This window comes from Centropristis striata, chromosome 2, assembly GCF_030273125.1.
Source record: "Centropristis striata isolate RG_2023a ecotype Rhode Island chromosome 2, C.striata_1.0, whole genome shotgun sequence".
NCBI lineage: Eukaryota > Metazoa > Chordata > Actinopteri > Perciformes > Serranidae > Centropristis > Centropristis striata.
The window spans coordinates 35165225-35181453 of NC_081518.1; the positions used below are offsets into that span (position 1 = coordinate 35165225).

Sequence of the window (16229 nt, forward strand, 5' to 3'; positions counted from 1 at the left end):
CATCTCTAGCAGAGCGACAACATGTTGCCTCAAATACGTTGTTGACTTACCTTAGAACAGATGTAGACATCCTTGTTAATTTTATCCACGTTTACTTGGTGTTGTGGTCATAACTTTATCCAGAGCAGACACTTATCTGGGTTGAGATGTTTCTTGGGAAAGGGTAGTAAATCACCCCGTGGCCCAGCCTCTCAGGATAGCCTAGTGTCGGAGTTGCATGTACCCCATGAACACCGTTTGACCATTTTAAATTTAAAATGTCAAGAAAAAACATTTAAAAACAATTGAAAACTGACTAGCTCCAATGCATTTCAATGGACATGGAAGCAAAAAATGTCTGAGTGTATTGGGTTGGCTATGCACACTGTGATTGGCTCATCGCGTTTGGGGGCGTGGCTTAGCCATACTGCCCTACAAAGCCTAACTGCAGTAACTACATTTTTGGTCGAAATTGAGTTATAACTAAAAATTAACTCCTTGATGTCTGTTTTATCTTGTGACAAAGTTTTAGATTTCAATTTTGCTTATTTTCAGAGAAATAATGATATAAAAATTGCAGTAACTACAAAATCCAACTCAAAACCAAAGCAGACCGCAGTAATTGCACTTACTGCGGTCTGCTTTGGATATATATACGAATTTAAACATAAAACCAAAGCAGACCGCAGTAAGTTCACTTACGGTCATTGTGTTGAATAGTGAAGACAAGAATAACAGTAATTATAAGTCTATTTGATAGGGAAACTATCACTATATAGTGATTAAGTAAAAAAGTGAGATAAAATTATATTAAGACTAAATTATAACATAACTTTATAATATCAAGTCTAAAATACACAAATCTTTGAATAGAGTTGTTAAACACTTTTAAATACACTTATAACAAAATCAATTTGAAAATGTTTATTCACTGAAAACAAAATATAAAAGCTGAAAGAAGACAACAACATTGTAGTTACTGCACTCTGCTTTTGCAGTACTATGAGAACCTTTTACAGCAATGCAAAACCAGAGTGCAGTAACTACATTTTTGGGGTCAAAGGTAAAAAAAATCATCATGATTTTTGAGCATAAAAATTACATCATCAATACATGTAGAAATAAGTGTCATATCACTTACCTACCTATAACCCATTTGGCTGGCCGGTTCAGAAACGTTCAAAAACTTTAAAGCAGTTTTTCTTAGTTTCACCCTTTGCGTAGTTACTGCAGTTAGGCTTTGTAGGGCAGCATAGGTCAATTGGACAGACCCAGGCTAGCTGTTTCCAACCCTCTCCAGTAACTTAACCGTGTCCTGGCTGTAGCGCCATATCTAATGGACCCAGCATGGTATCACCATGTCGTTAGAATAATATGCCATGGGGCGTTCCCGGTGGCACACCTGGTAGAGCGCATACCACAGAGGCCCAGTCCTTGTAAGCGGGCGGCCCGGGTTCGAATCCGGCTCGGAGCCCTTTCCCGCATGTCTTCCCCTCTGTCTCCCCCTTTCACTCTCAATATCTCTCCTATCAATAAAGCTACAAAATGCCCAAAAAAAAAAGAATAATATGCCAATTTCCAAGTCATTTCATGTGCTATCATGATGCATTTTTGCTTTTCGTGTCACATTTCACACCACAGGAATATTAGATCCTCAGAGCAAGTGTTCTGTAAGTCTGCTCATGTAGTATAATGACTGAGAAAGTCAGCTGAGAGCAGGATGAGGTGAATGGATATTTCAAACAAACACATGACTTTCACTCAGGAGACCACTGTTTGTATCCTGTGTGTAACAAAAAGTCAAAGTCGAGTTATTTATGTTAATTACTTAAATAACATTTCATTACTAACTAACTCATTTTACATAAAAAACATATTTATTTTAATCCAAACCATGATCTTTTTTATAAACCTAATCAAATAGTCTTTGTTGCCTGAACATAACCAAGTAGTTTTCTTCACAATGTAAACCACATGTTTAAAACTGGGACTGTGTGCCTGTATGTTACAAATAAGGAATGAGAATGGGGCATTAAATTACATGTGAACAGCTTAAAATGTGTAGACATGACGTGCAATAAGTCCTTAAAAGTGGGGTGCTATGTGTACGCCTTTCTATGGACAGTTATGTCTATCACTTTAACGTAATAACTTAAAATTTATAGAGACATGCTCAATCTCCTCAGGTTTGAGAGAATAATCAGTTTTGGGTTTTTAATCAGTAAGCAATCCTATAATTCAATAGAAACCACATAATAACCCCATAGTTATGTCAAAGTTATTCCCAATTGTTTCTCAATTTAAATAAATTAAGTTTAAATTAATTAATGTAGATTCATACGTGTAATGTATATGCAACATGAAAATAGGTCACAGTATCTGCCTTCAAACCCCCATATTGGTGGATCACTATCGCAGTTGACTTGCCTGTTTTATGTTCGCTCCCGCCTCTGCATACTAAATACATTATCGAACCTCCTCAGGAGGAATAAAACACAGCGTAAAATGCTGGCAGCGTTTTCTCCTTAAGCGGTTAACAAACCCAGCAGATCGTAAAAATGATGCAAGGATGCTCACAGTGAGCAGAATTCGCAGTAAGTGTTTACACACCATGCTTAGATCCAGAGTTAACGGACTACTGGCCGTAGCCCAAGCTATTTACATGCACCTTGATAACTTGTGATAGAGTATCCCAGGATTCCATGAATAAACCAATTACACAGTGGTCTTCAATCCTGGTCTGGGTTTTCTTTACTACCCTCTACTTAATTGCATTCACTTTCTGCCCCTGTTGTGAATCAGTCCCTGATTAGACTGCTAGAATGAAGCCGACAGTGCTCCAGTCTGGATGCAGAGTACTTGGACTGAGAGCTGCTGACCTCAGGTGTCCCATCCCAAACAGAACATGGGCCACGAGCTGCCAGCTGCCTCCTCTCTATTTGACTGAGGTTCCTTTTATTAGAGGGGAAAGAAATGGGTGTAAGAAGTGTGCATGCTTACGTTGAAGTATCTGCTAAACAAAAGGGGGAAAAAAATAAAGGAGGATATTTACTAAAGAGCACACTAAGCATTTACTGTGCACTAAAATTTAAGGAGCACATCTGGCCCCATTACAGTGACTACTTTACTGAGACCTCATGTTCAAATCAAGTCCAATGCAGAGTAGCAGAAGTGCTAATATAAATCTACTGCGTGATTAGACCACAGCCTGAGCCAGAATATGTGAGCTCTGCGGAGTGTGGAGAGCCCTCTGAAAAAAGGAAAAGAGCACTGGTGTTCTCTCTCTCTCCAAGATACTGTTTCATCCCATCTGCATTCATACCATTTTTTTGCTGGAGTGTTTGTCAGTCTGGGTTTTTTGGCCACAAATAGCTGCCCGATATGTTCTCAGTAATATGCACTAACTGTGTGTGTGAAGTGTGCGTATGTATGTGTGGCAACTGATGAAAACTCAACAGATACTCCAGTCGTTTCACTTTTGGCTACCGTCTCTGTGCATTTGTGGAGTAGAGACTTACAATTTATGATACATGCCACGTTAATGCCAACGTGGGTACATGCCATTTTTTGTCTTTGTCATTTTGAGTCTCTTTGTTGTTGCTTTAGGTCTGTTCGTTGTCATCATCTGGTATCTATTTGTGACTGTTTTCCGTTTTTTGTAGTTGTGTCTCATTGTTGTCATTGTGAGTCTTTTTTGATGCGTTGCACCTCTATATAGTCATCTGTGTCTCTTTGGAGTATTTTTAAGTTTCTTCCCAGTCTCTATGTGTGTCTTCATGTGACTTTTTGCAGGAGACACTCTGGACTTCTGGACCTGGGCCTAGGCCTGTTAGGCCCATTCAGTAATCCATCCATCACCACACCAACCCATTACCTGCTTTAAGTGTGAGTTTGAATTGAATATAATCTGGGGAATGTTCCTTTACGTGTGTGTCCGAGGCTTGGCTGTGGGGCAGCTCGAACCCATGCCAAGTGTTTTATTTTGATAGATAAATAAAGATGTGGCATTAGCATCTTAAACATTTATCCTCTGGTGCCCGGGTCTGTGAGGAGTGACATTAAGTGCGATCAATTACGCATGTGAAGTAAGTTAAGTGAAGAAATGCAGTTGGCAGGTGAAGTCAACTGATAGCAGGCTTGTGCTGCATGTTGCTGAGTATTTGAAGAAATGTAGAGTGAATTTTTAAGTACAGAGAGACATTGCCAAATTTCAATACCATCGCTGCCCTTTTTACGTTGTAGCATGCTGATGTACATTTGACTACACGTGGCTGCTGTGTTCCGTCAAAGGGACGGTTTCTAATGTAGAACAATCAACTTTGCAACAATCAAGTGCATTTAAACAGGCATTTGTTGCTGTAATTTGTTCTCCTGCACATTTACACTGTAAGCAATGGGTAACAAAATTCAGCTGAAGCTAATATGAAGCCTCAGTCATCTAATTAAGCCAAATCAAGTGGGCATCTTCCAAAGAGTCTTTGTAGTAAGAGATCTGAAGCTGTCCTTTAACCTTGAAGTTGTATACATTACCCTTATTAACATGTGTGTCTCCACTTCTCAACAATGACCACATTATTTATTTTTTCTTTTAGGTTGCCAAGTGATGGCCACTTGTCTTTGAATGTTGTTTGAAGTAATTTGGAATTAAGGATTGTGAAAGGCTTGACAGACTTCCAAATTAATGAGGGCTTGGCATTTGCTTCTTTTGTCTCACAAAAATTATTTTTTTTAATTCCCAGTGTGTACATTCAGCATTGAGCTACTGTTTCATCAGAGTTCCTTCAGTTTGACTTTGGTTTTCTTTTCTTTTTTTATGATTTTATATTTCTTTTATTTTGCTTCCAAGAACCCATTTTTCACATCTCCCAAATCCCAAATTTCCACTAGCCCCATGTCCCTTCTTAACTACAATGTAAGATTTAGAAGTCTTTGCAGACATTTCAGTTTTAGGGGACCACAGGCTCCAGCGCTCACTGTCAGAAGAAAATGTCTTCAAGACTGGCATTTTCTCCTTCTTAAATCCCATGACATTTTTTCCAGTCCCTGAATGAGAGAATGAGCGCTTCTCAGAGAGGGGCCAACCAAATAAACCCCTCTTTGGGCCTGGAGCCACTAATCTGTAATTTAATTTCAGGCGGGTGTCTGGGCCATGAGGACACACAGCAAGGTCAAGGGCTACTGTACAGAGAGATCTGCGCATTTGGGCACAGCCTGGGGTTTGATCAACAGTCTCATCCAGCTTAGGAAGAGGACACAGAAAGTGTGCATGCTCCTGTGCATGTGTGTGTTGGTGAGGTATTTCTGCACTACTTACACAAGTCAGACTTGATGCAAGGTAGCTATTTCGCGTATGACAGCAACAAACAATCACAGAGAAAATCCATTATTCAAAACAAGTAAAATGTTTGGGATGACTGAGCATCTGCAAACAGAGAGGGATTAGCCCTAAAATAGGACTGCGTCTAACTGGGAACAATTCGACATGTCAGTGTTGATCTGCACATAAATGAAATATTTGTATTGCTTTGACCATAATTCATGTTTTACTCATTATGTAGAATAGTCTAGTCGGCAGATAAATCAACTAATGGAAAAGTGGAAGGATGAATTTGAGCAGCATGGCTAATCCTGTGGGTGAAGAAATGTCTGTAATAAACTCGACCTTGTTCTGCCTGAACGAGCACAAAGTGGCCCCAGGAATGGGACCAATAATTACCAATGACCAGGCAGTTTCACCATGTCTCTTTAATGTAAATAGGCACTGGGTTATCTGACACAAATGGCTTTGGCATTCATACATGGACATATGGCACGGGGACTCGCTCAAGTACCTAAAAAAATGCAATAAAACAACCATTACAGCCCTTAGCGTGAAAGAGATAAAACATTCCACACCAGTAGCGGGAATGAGCGGAGATACTCTGTGTTCGTTAAAAACAATTTCTTACATATAAGGCTGTCAGGTCAGTGAGAAAATCAGGGTGTATCCCATGCACCATTTGCAGTTTGTTGGAGCTTAGCTGGCATTCAATTTCAATTCCCTCAAGTTACTGAATATAGGAGAGCGGCACACACTGACAGGTACAAGTTACTCCAGCGACAGACGCTAATTAGCAAGTGCAGGAGTAATGGGAGAGCCAAGCTCTCTCTCTGGCAGAGAGACAGTGATGGCAACTGAGGCAGGGTCATCTCTTTAAGTGTCTCACTTCCTATTAGACAGGAGATCTCTGGCACATGCCCCATCACAACCCATACGGAGTGATGTCAGCGGCAGAGAAAGGATCCTGTCACATCCTGTAGTTTTCAAACAGAGTTTCTTATTTGCATAGAACAAGCCGCTCAACTCCGTTCACTCACTGCCGCGGCCCTTCCATTGACAGGCAAGGGAGGGAAGGGCAATAGAAAATAATGGCACACGATGTGTTTATGTGTTTTGATGGAAACTCGAGGGAAAGTCTTAGAAAGAAGATGATGGACTCATCTTCTGCTCAGCGAGGCTTTGACATTCTGTAGGGGACGCTGGAAATAGTCTCCAGGTTGATGGATAGGTGGAGTGGGATTACCCGCCAGACTCATCTCCTACACGCCGCCTGGCCCCGACTCCTGGAAAAAAGACACAAAAACACAATGCTTATAATGTCAGGCTGTTCAACGTGGGAGAGGTTATTAGCTTTAAAAAATAATAAAACACTGCAGGATGTGCAGTAACCAACAGCTGATCCAATAACTAGAGCAAGCAGAGGTAATGGTAAAATCTGGTCTCACATGAAGAATACTCATCAATCTGTACTGTTTTATCTTAATAAGTACAGAAAATTAAGGAAACAACAAACAGATTTAAAGGGTAAATATTATGCTTTTCCTTATTATCTGTCGTATATACATATTACAGTTTCCAATGTTCATAATAAACATAGCCCAAGGGTCAAATAATGCACTAAACACATTTAAAAGTCTGGTGTATTAACATATCACAAAGCTCACAATGATGATATGATAGGTTGTTGTTCATACACCCTCCTTTATACTTTTTATGTATGTAAGTTGGATATTAATTTATTTATTTTTTGCACTTTTGAGCCCATTCACAGCCCATCCTCACCTACTCACCCAGTCTTTTCTTTGACTACTTGGTAATGTGCGGGTCAAGATCTTTTAATATGCACCCGCCCGTCCCGTCATAAGAGCAATACACAAAAATATGTGTTAATCAACCCCACTGGATCCCAAACTGTAAACTGGCAACATTCTGCCTTATAGTAGCACAATTATCAGGACTGAAGCAGGGGGAATTTAAATCAAGATGTTGGGGAGGTATATAGCCATTTTCCATGGTTTTCTTGATAATGATTTTGGTTATTATCAGGAAAAGAAAACCATGGAGAAAACAGGAAAACCATGGAAAAGAGCTAGATATCAGCTCTTAAATTAAACTCTTATGAGATATTTTTTTTGTTATCATGATATTTGTCCAAACAAATGTACCGTTAGTTGTACCAGGCATTAAAATGAACAAGAAATTGAAGAAAACAATGGTCTCATAATTTTATCCATGACTGTATGTCACACCAGTAACCCTTGGTTGTTGATGTTAATTTCTACCCAATTTCGGATCACATTTCTGGTGTAACACATTTGGGTGTATAGTTTTTGGTTTCAAGGTCTTTATTATTGTTTTTACAAGGTAAAATTATGATATATCACCGCAGACTTGGAGGCATGTGTTAGACAGAGGGTGAAAAGAGGTGTAGCAACCTTTTTTTTTTAACATTGAAACATGTAAAATGATCTAGTAGAAAACCTAAAATACTGGTATGAACCTGAAAATTTGCTTAAATTCCTTAAAATAAGCAATGACACCAATAAGAAGCTGCATTTCCAAGGATGCTCCAACCTTCAAGTCTCTCCACCTACACATCCTCCTCTCTGTATCACAACTGTCTTTGTGAACTTCTAATGCTTCTCCTCACTGGTAGCCCCTGCGGACCACCCCACCGCTGGCACAGCGAAAGAAATTGTTCTCCCTGCATCATTAAACAGTTTGAATTAACTTGGGTGGAATTTAATTATGTCACACATGAAGCTCTCCTACTTGAAGCCTTTAAAAGCAATATAGTGGCTATATGCTTGGAGGTTCGGCTTTTAGATACATTATTCAAGTCAGTCAGCTATGTCTGCATGCAACTGGACTCCTAAATGAAAACAGTGGGCTTGCCCATCAGGACGGATCTTTTAATTTGTGTTTCCTGGTGAGATATCCTACATAAATACTCTGAGAGGAGCTAATAATGTGTGCAGTGGAGATTCTGCTCATGCTCTGTGTCCCATTAAGACCCTAGCTGTACTTGTCTAAACCTATCATGAATCTACTTTTGATTTAGATGCACTGTAAACCTGCACAGCTTTGACTCTGTGCACATGTACCGTCGTGTTTGAAGCACTCACTGCGTCTATCCTAAGATTTCATCACAGGAAATACAAAAATAGTTCTGTTAGAGAGCTTCTCCTACCTCCTAATTGACTCTCATTATCATTCCTTTATTACATTTTACACATGACAAGCTGGTGTGATGTGGATAAATCTTAAATGAAACCCTAAGGGCATTTCAAACAGCTTCAAAATGTCAAAGCAAAAACTGAAACAGTAATAAAGTCTGTCATTCTAAATGATAGGAGTCTTTGCAAATTGCGAAGCTTGCAGAAGAATATCTGTTTTACGGGAGCAGCCTTGCATTTGAAAGTGCAGTCTGGGTTTCATTTGCTCCCTGTCAGAGGGTAATCCGACTTGCCAACTTATCCATCACCCAAATGAACACAACACAATTTTCACACATGCATTTTCTCATCAGATTCAAATACCCCTACATGTCCCTGGAGAGATCTAAGAATCTGTATTTCAAAGAGGAGCCATGCTGGCCGTTGAGTCCAGGGGTCAGAGGTGAAATGAAAGACCTTTACAGAGACACTGGATGAATATCTGCAGAACAGTCATTTAGAATCTAACAAAAAAGAAAAAGGAACAACCACCCTGCAAAGACATTTTTCTGGGATTGTTAACACAGGCAATCAAAAAGTAAACTCCAACTTAAGTGTTTTAACAAACAGCTTCTCTCTGTCTGAGAATCCAAAGCAGCCGTGGCAGGGCAGAACCATTCCTGCGCTCTAACACCTGAGACACAAGCTGATGGACAGATTCATTTACAGCAGGTACACGAGATTGCACACTAATTTGCTCGGGCTATAGGAGATTGTTCACGTGAAAGATACAGCGGCACAGTGGATTCAATCTAATGAACCGTTGTAAATCCACACTGTGCCCATTTCTTTCCTCATTTACATTGAAATGCAAGTGCCATATTTCATTCTTGTCCCCTTCTTTTTTTATATTTATATATTTGTGGAACATCACACCTAAAAACAGCAGGCCTGTTGCTTTTTGACACAGACAGAAGCAACAACAATCAAAATAACTATCAAAGACAAACAGCAGGCATGGGACTATGAAAGTAAATGTTTGGGAATAACCTTGGAGAAGTATTCAGGATAATGAGGAAGCAGCTAAACCTTGGTGATACTTAAAGATCATTACCAGATGATCAAACACACCATGACAATTTCTCTGTGCGAGAATGGATAATTATACTACTCATAGAGGGTACAAAGATCTGCTTTTATGGATGAATTTACATTTCAACAAATGCCTTACATGCTTCAATATACAGTAGAGAGCTGAGATGGAAATAGGATCCCGTGGGAACTGCAGAGCACAAATGTAAGGTGTGGGATATATCTAAATAGCGGTTAGTATCATCAGCGTGGGAAGAGATAGAAGAGGCTATTATTATTAGGCCTAACCATGCAGTGAAGTACGTAGCCTTCCAGTAAACTGTGTCGTCTACGCCTCCAAATACGCCAACAAATAAAATTAAGTATTGCATTGTGTCTCCTTCTCCTCCAGGCCCTTCTTTTTATAACAAGTTGTGAAGTCAGTTACAAGAATAACAGTAAAAGTAGTAATTTCAGATCGTAATTCAAAGCTGATGAATAAAAAAAAAGAACATGCTGCTCTGAAGTCTGAGGTTACCATCTGATTTGTTAAATGTTGCTGGGGTAAAACCACATGACATACAGTAAAGTATAAGAGAAAACAAGCTTTTAATAGTGCCTATTTCCAGTTAATGTCCTCTAAAGTTGGAATATGAAATAAACCGTTTGACATGTTGAAAAATATGCTTTCTTGCCAAGAGCACTCACTGGGGTAGGATGCCCTACTCAATCTCCTATATTTACATTTGTTGTTAGGTGGTGACCTCTAGTGGCTGTGGTTAATATGACGGGAACAACGGAGGAAGTCAGGTGACATAGTATAAAAAGTGACAAAGTCCACATAAGAAGGAGGCCAAGGTGGATGGGCCAAAAGTAAATGTTGACCTCTTGTAACTGATGTTTTGAAGGAGAGTATGACAACATACTTAATTTACATCACATTACTTAACGTATTAATATGTACAACAAAGTGAAACTGACAAAATTGCGACCACGTAATGTTGGATATGCACTACCTGGCCAACTGGAAGGTGCAGTTAGTGCTAGCTGAAGCATTATAATTTCAGTGATAACAACTCATAAGCATTTAATTTGCTGATAAAATTTGACTGGTGTGCCGTCAGTTGGACGAGAATATTAATTCCACTCTCATGACATGTCTCATGGATATATACAAAGGTATACAAGGTATAATGTATTAACTAGTGTGTTTAAGAGATACTGAGGTGGTTTGTTTTACTTTGTAAAAAAGCTGTAGCTTCATACTTTAGTAGGATCAATCTTCTCAACTGACACTAGTTTTTTCTAATTTTCCATGCAGGATGGAGAAGACACTCAATAAAAAGAAAACGATGTTGCAGAAATGTGTAGTTATCTCTGAGGGAGCAGGTCTATATAGGACTGGAAAAACAGTGCATTCGTCTGCCTTAGTGATAATCAGTGGCGGTTCTAGACCAATTTTACTGTGGGGGCCAAGGAGGGGCCAGTGTTTAATCAGAGGGGCACATTAAAAATCATCAAAAATGATATTTAAGCATTCAAAACCTTTATTTTAGCTAAAAGTCTCATATTTGGAAGAATTACATTGATTGAAGCAATGAGACTTACCAACATTAACAGTTGTTTTTGTACGACAATGACATTTCTCATTTTTGTGCACAATTACTTTTTTTTATTTTGAAAGTGCAGTACAGTGAGAATGATCTTTATATTTAGCTTTTATTGCACAATTAAACTATTATACAATGTACACATTATGGGTTCCTTTTGTGTACAGTGAGATACTGTTTGAACAAAAAATAGGTAAGAATTGTTCCGTCGTTCATCGTTATAAATTGATTATTTTATTATTAATTTGACACAGGGGCCACAGCAGGGGCCAAGGGCTTCTTCACAGGGGCAGTGGCCCCTGTAGGCCCCTGTGTAGAACCGCCACTGGTGATAATTCACATAGGTCACAACGTGTAATAATAATCACTATGGATGATGCAGTAATGCAGCAGCTCTAGCTACAGGCCGCTCCACTTTGTCCCAATAACAATAAGCCGGAGTGAGGTGTCTGACAGGTCATTCTGTTACTTCTCCACTATTATTCCAAAGTAGCAGCATACATCACACTCGAAAAATCTCACACCTTTATCAGCTCTTTGTCTATGGTCCAGGAACCCCACCCTCGACCTCCCTCCAAAAGCAGCACGCAACCCCCCTGGTGTTAATTATAAGACTTTTTCCCTTGGAGCCTGGATGGGACGTGAAAGTGCATTAATCTTGATTCTCCACTTCAGTCTAAAGGATCATTTGAAGAGACTCCTGTGGTAAGCCCCAAAGGCGAGGTGACTCAGTACCAGGAGAAAAGGTAGAGGGAGTGGGAAAGAAAGAGTCGCCGTTTATTCTGCGCTCACGCTGGGATGTCGGCCACCTCAAGAGGCAAGTCAATCATTTACCCTAAACCACTTAAATTCTCAGTATGTTAATCTGGATGAATATTAGAGTCTCAAAGGAGTGTCTGTATTCCACCTGTGCTGTTGCCCAGATGCAGCATGAAGGTGACTGTCACCCTATAAGCTGAGCTGAGGACCGTGACATGTCGATGAGTTTACATTCAGCACCATATCATCGCACACTTTAGCCCATCATGGGTATGCACAGAGGTCAATGCTGCACATGGCCATGACACCACAAGCACAAACCATAGTAGATGCACATATACCACAGCGCCTCAATGCTAACAGCAACTATGCATCCAACAAGATCTCCAACCTGAACAATACAAAAGACCGTTTGTCAATACCACCCATAACACACTTATGAGTATTTTTCAAAATGAGTTTTTTGTGGCTCACGGTACGTAAATGTGAAAATAGTGAGTCCTATTTTGATGTTTTTGAGGGGGGACCAGTCTGATGTGTCAGCTTCATGGTGCTGAAACTGAAAAAATGGTTGCCATTTTTAGTCACCTTATATTTCAAGTAATTAAGATGCTATTAAGTTATATGTCAGCTTAATAATGAAAATCTGTAAATCTGTAATCTTCATTACAGTCACCGAAAAAAACGTTGTAGTTTGTGTTTTATCTGATATTTTGTCACTTGAGTTGCCTGCTCGTGTTGCTTCCAGCTCCAGAACTTGTATAGCCCTATGCTTCTGTAGGATGTGCTTCCTCTAACCTAAATGAACTTGTTGTATTATTTATCCAGGTGTATGATGTACATACCTGGCAGTATAATTTTCCATTCAGCTCAAAGATGCCTGGAAACTCCGCCTCCTAAGACTTTACAAAATGTCCTTTTGCTTTTGGTTCAGGTTCACCTTGTTCTTTATTATTTAAATTCATGTTGCCTTTAGCCATTAATACTTGATGCACAATAACTGACACCCTACTGTGCTGGTAAACCTTGTTGTTGCCAGTGTCACATATTGTAAAAATGGAGAGATGGAAAACAGACAGAAAATCTGGTAAATGCTTAAAAAAACACCACAAACTGCAGGCAGCAATGAAAAAATATGTGATAAACAGTGTCCAGCCAGAGAAAATGAGAGCAAAATTATCATTTCTAACTGACTGATAGGTTGAATATTCAGTAATGTGCCACTAATTAGCTGAATGCGACAGAAGAAAACAATCACTTCTGATGTTTTAGTTGAAAGAAAACACTTTCCACAACATTTTAAGTCACTGTTGTCAAGTGTATTTTAACAGCATCATTTCTTTGCACTTCATTTTGAATGACTTGCTCTGCATGTTTGATCATGGTCCTCCTTACCTCATTAGTTAATCTACTTCTGCAGTTAAAAAAAGCACTGAAGCAGTGAGTTGGCATGCAGAGACGTGCACATTTAAGCTCCCGCTGTATGAGCATGAACAACTTCTCCTGCAGCTCCACAATATGTGTGCACACTTCAAAAAACTATACATAAAAGTAATTTTGCCGTTCAATAAGCAACATGTTTACCATCTTCCTATCACAGTGGGGGGCATTATTCAGTATTTAGCTTTGTGCCATGTGTAAATTATCTTTCTCTGGACAGGGGGGAGTTTCACTAAAGAGGAGCTGGGTGAAGGAAAAGTTTAAGTCATTTAGAATAATATGTGTACACGCCCATGACAGATCATGCGGTCAATCACAGATCTGCTGATGTTGAAATGGAAACATGTTGTGTGTACTTTAAACCAAGTGATAAGATAAGCAGGACAGACAATAGTGGACTGTCTGTAAGCATAAATGGCTTAAAAACATGTTTAATAATCACTGCTCTTTTTTTAACGCATATCTTTATTGATTTTTGAACTTCAAATTTCGTAAAAAAATATTCTTTTACACCTTTCAAGTCTTTTAACAACTCCCCCCCCCCCCCCTCCCCCAACCCTGTATTTGCAGCTATCAGTTTATTAGAACAATGATACTTTGATCCTCTGGAAAATAAAACTTAAAAAACACAAAATGCAATATGTACAGTCTACCTGTCTATCGTGTGGTAAAAGTGAACACATAATCGACTGAAATAAATAGGAGAGAGTGAGAGAGGGAAAAAAAGAGAAGAGAGAGAGAGAGAGAAAGAGAGAGAAACATACCTATACTCAGAATATACATACAGTATGTAGCCGATATGTAAAAATAAGAAAAAAAAGACAACAACAACAACAACAACATAAATCAAGTACAATTGAATTAAAATAAAAGGTTACAGTCTTACTTGGTAGTTAGATTTAAGGAGTTAGGAGATCATGTCTTGATTCCAAAAATATGATAAATGAATTTCATATATCATAAAAAATATGGCTTTTTTGTTTGATTATATATGTGAGTCTTTCAATCGCTAGGCAAGAAGAGAGTTCATTAATCCACATATTCAAAGAAGGACAATTAGTACTTTTCCAATGTCTGGCAACAAGACGCTTCACATGTTTTAAACAGAGATTAAGCAGCTTACTGTCATGTGTTCTCAGGACCAATGTTTTTGGTATCAGTCAGAGGATGCAGATCTCCGGGCATGCAGGGATCTTTTTATCTATTATGGTGGAGATTGTCTCAATTATTTTTGTCCAAAATTCTTGTAAATGTTTGCATTTCCAAATAAAGTGAAATAGGGTTCCCTTCGCCGTTCTGCATTTTATACAACTATCAGGGATATTAGCATTGAATTCATTGAGTTTTTCAGGTGTTATATACATTCTAATAAACCAATTATATTGGATCAATTTCAATCTGCTATTAATAGTGTTTGTACTTGATAACAAGCTTTTTCCCACTTGTTTTCAGTGATTTCTCTTTGAAGATCCTCTATCCAAGCCCTTCTTTTGTGATCTGAAGATTCCAAAGAAGTCTCTATGAGTTTCTTAGTACTGAGATCTTACCTTTAGCATATGGATCTGCTGTTGCCAGCTTTTCAATAGTACTCAGGGGAGGACAGTGATATGACTGCAACCTTGAGCGTATAAAACTCCTTATTTGAAAATATTTAAACATATGATTTGGAGGGATCCCAAATGTTTCTTTAAGATTGTCGAAGGACATGAGGGTCTGAATCCACGGTCCGATTTACCTAGTGAAAATAATGAATTGCCCCAATTTGGCGCATATGGTGATAACCCAGATGGCATTTTTTAAAAATTCCTGTGATTCGTGCCATGCTATAATTGTGGTTTTACCAAATGGGTTAGCTGTATTCTGCTTAAGTCTTTTGAGAGAATCAGAAAATGGATAAGTATCCAAAGTTAGTTCCCTGGCACATTTTTCTTCTATCTGGACCCATGATGAAGTGGAAGGGTTAGCAAACCAAAAGAAGGCTGATCTAAGTTGAGCTGCCCTAAAATACCATAAAAGAGGAGCCCCCCTCTTCATATGGAAGATACAGCAATGTTAAGCGCAGTCTTGATCGCCTTTTGTTTCAAATTAATTTTGTGAACGCTGTCGTCATATTGGAAATTAATGTTCGAGGGGGGTAAGAGGGATTGATTGAAATAAATATAAAAATTTGGGAAGAATATTCATTTTAATAATATTGATTCTGACAATTATTGTAAGGGGGGTCATCCATCTATCTAAACTGTCATTTACCTGAGCAACAATGGGGTCATAATTACATGGGATCACATTTTTTAAGTTGCTTAAGTTGCTTAATTCTATGCATGACCTGTTTCAGTTTTGATAATTTACCTAACCCCCTTACATTTCATGATGAATGTTATCTGTGATTCATTCATCCTATGTTATCAAGGTGTATTTCCTCAAACATAAGACCATACCAAATAAACCTAAACAAAAATATAATTACAAAAAGAAGAATAAAAATGAATAACGTTCTTTTGTACTGTAGCTGTTGGACGCCATTAACCCAAAAAATCTGCCGTTTAATATTCACTGCTCTTAACTGAAACTGTTATTCTAATACCAAGCAAGGGGATACTTGTTCTTTGAAGAAATTTAATTTAACCCTTTGCCTTAAAATGAGCAGTGGAAGTAAGCACATATACTTTAGCATTGTGGATTAGTGGTTGGAATTAATTTTCATGGTAAATTTAGGTTTAAGAACTATATGCTATAGGCATTTCAGGTTGCAGAGACGACTGTAGAAAAAGAGTGTTTTGGTAGGTAGGGAAACTGACGGCTTGAGTGAGGGATGTTAAGTGATGCTAATACACTATGACAAGGGCCATGGCCTGGTCACCACACACAAAGCAAACCATGTCATCACCATGGAGC

General features: G+C 38.8%; 1 protein-coding gene across 1 annotated transcript in view; it reads right to left on the reverse strand.

Moving 5' to 3' along the window:
- Positions 1 to 5680: 5680 nt before the first annotated feature.
- Positions 5681 to 16229, reverse strand: part of cd276 (CD276 molecule) — a 77489-nt gene continuing 66940 nt past the window's right edge. Inside the window, exon 8 of the mRNA XM_059346009.1 lies at positions 5681 to 6582. The gene's annotated coding sequence lies outside the window, so the exon portion shown is untranslated. The remainder of the gene's footprint in view (positions 6583 to 16229) is intronic.